Below are 2,500 nucleotides of genomic sequence, written 5' to 3'. Positions count from 1 at the left end.
CTACCGTTTTAATCAGATACATTTTTTAAATTTATCTAACATATTCTTTTAACATAATCTAGAACGCTGTTTTCAATTGTTAATGATCAATTTCAAATGCACTTTCACAGTTCGTCTTTCAGTGGACAGGCAAACAGAAGGTCAGTATTTTGAAGTTGGGCAATGAAATTACCCGCTTCGCTTTAAATTGCCTTATTTTTTACTTTGTAATCTTGAAATTCTCGATTCGTTCAAAAAGCAAAAATATCTGCAGCAGTTTCGTGTCCTTGGGCTAAACTTTTAGTATAGAACAGTAATGCTCACAGCACTCAAATTCATGCAAACCGAAATTGGGATAAGGGTTAGCCGTGTTAGGCTTTTTTGCATGCGATTGACTTGATCTGGTTGATCCTATCGCGCTCGCCCCGCTTGGCTCATAAAGCGCCTGTCATGCAGGCTAGGTTGATCCCGGCTGTAAAGCGTTGGGTTTGTTTGGGAATATTGACCTTGCTGTTGCCGGGTATTCTACAGTTACTCCCTTTGGTCACGCTGTCTTTTATGTAGTTCACAATCAATGAGAGAAAAGATAAATGTCCTCGTCCAATTACAACACCAAGGATGACTCTTTCCCAACTGACACTGAATGAGTATGTGAGTGATTTCTTTTAACATTTGACACAGTTCTTATTACAAGCAAGGGGTGTGATAAGGCTTATGGATGTCTTCCTTATCATAGAATTCTACAAAGTCCAAGCATTTGTAGATACAACGCAGCAATTTCTCTTCACTTTTTACAAAAACACTGAGTGTTGATCCAATCGGAACCTTCTGCAAGATGAGCCATTGTTGTTGACTGTGGAGATAAATTAGAAAATGGTTATTTTTAGCCGCGAAGATAGACACTTTTAATAATTGCATGCTTCCGCCAACGTTTTCTTTGCTATTTTTGTTTTATCACCACGGAAACAGGATGCCTGCACTGCGCTTAAACAATTCCTTCGGTGTTATTTTTCAAATCTAGTTTGCTTTCTCGCAAATAATGCTTGACTTTCTTTATCGTTTCCCTCGGTTCTGATTGATCTGTGGGGTTTTGTCCACCGAGTAAAGGTGAAGTTTCTCTCTCTGTCACGATAGATGCCTTGGTGAAGGTGCTGGGTTTCAATTTATCTCGTGATCAGGGGTTACATCTCAACATCGAAAAAGGTAAATTTAACCTGTCTACTTTGTGATGCGGCAATTGTTTGCGTAGAGGGTTATCTTTCCACGTGACCACAATTTTCCGTTTTTGCATGCTTTCTGTCCGCACCTATCTGGGCACAATTTTTTTTTCCTGCTGTTCTCTTGTTAATTGCCCTAAACCCTGTCTTCAAGTCTTTAACGGAAACTTCAGCTGTGAGAATGTCGTCTGAAATCTGATTTCGAGTTCTTCCTTTCTTCCGCATAGCAGTGTTTGTTTTCAGTGCCCCCAAACTGAATTCATATTAACACTGTTAAGGTATTAGAGGGAATTCAAAGTTCGTTTATTGTCAAGCTGCTGCCTGGTTTGCCTCAAGTCCTCTATGATTGAGCTCGAGGTTTCATATTCAAATTCCAATTTTACCAACACTTGGGGCCCATGCTCACGTTCGTATCTTCTTGGGTAAGGAGTGAAAGTCATTACTGCTCTATGGAGCGGGATGGCACAGTGGTGTGAGGTGCACTCTCCTCCCACCAATGTGGCCCGGCTTCGATTCCCAGACTCGGCGTCATATGTGGGTTGAGCCTTTTTGGTTCTCTGCTCTGCACCGAGAGGTTTTTTCTCTGGGTAATCTGGTTTTCCCCCTCTCCTTAGAAATTATCCTATGATTTGATATTAGTTATTTGATTCTTGACATCTAAATTACGCGTTCATTATTATTATTATTATTATTATTATTATTATTATTATTATTATTATTCTGCACATCTACTGCAAACTCTGGAGGACTTTAAAAAAACCACTACAATGTTCACAAAGAGAGGTAGACTTGTTTCCCTTGTGTTGGTCGGTCTGTGGCTATACTGTGGCTGCATGGTAAAAGGCGTGGGGATATTGGCAACATCGAAAATAACCTAGTCATTGCTAACGGCTATGATTATCTCTCCCAGCCTTCAAAACGGAATCCGTTGCTGTTTGAATGGACATTCAGGTTTCTAACTTATGAAAACAATAATGAATTGTCGTGCAGCGAGGTGAACTTCCAACTGAATGAATTGTATTTGTCCACTTATTTTCGTTGAATTAATTTCATTACTTTCTCAAATTAAATGTTACTACCGCGCAAGCAGTGACGAAGGGACGTCGTACTCACTTATGGGCAAGATAAGCAAGTGTCCTCATTTCTCATTCCTCTACGGGCTCTAGTACTACGAACTCAGCGGTTCTACGGGAACTCGTCAATTTCGAAACTGCCTGCTCCCAGGGATCTGGATTGCTCAATTGGAAGAGCACTGTACAGGTATCGCAGAGGTCGTGGGCTCAAGTCCTGTTCAAGTAACCCTG

The 2,500-nt window shown here is 40.7% G+C and overlaps 1 long non-coding RNA gene across 1 annotated transcript in view; it reads left to right on the top strand.

The window, feature by feature from the left end:
• LOC138013551 (uncharacterized) overlaps positions 1-2,500 on the top strand; it is a 23,214-nt gene that overhangs the window by 14,424 nt on the left and 6,290 nt on the right. The gene's annotated exons all lie outside the window — the stretch shown is intronic.

The sequence above is a fragment of the Montipora capricornis genome, chromosome 8 (assembly GCF_036669925.1).
Source record: "Montipora capricornis isolate CH-2021 chromosome 8, ASM3666992v2, whole genome shotgun sequence".
NCBI lineage: Eukaryota > Metazoa > Cnidaria > Anthozoa > Scleractinia > Acroporidae > Montipora > Montipora capricornis.
The sequence above is the reverse complement of the archived record's forward strand: the minus strand, read 5'-3'. Positions and strand labels throughout refer to the sequence as shown.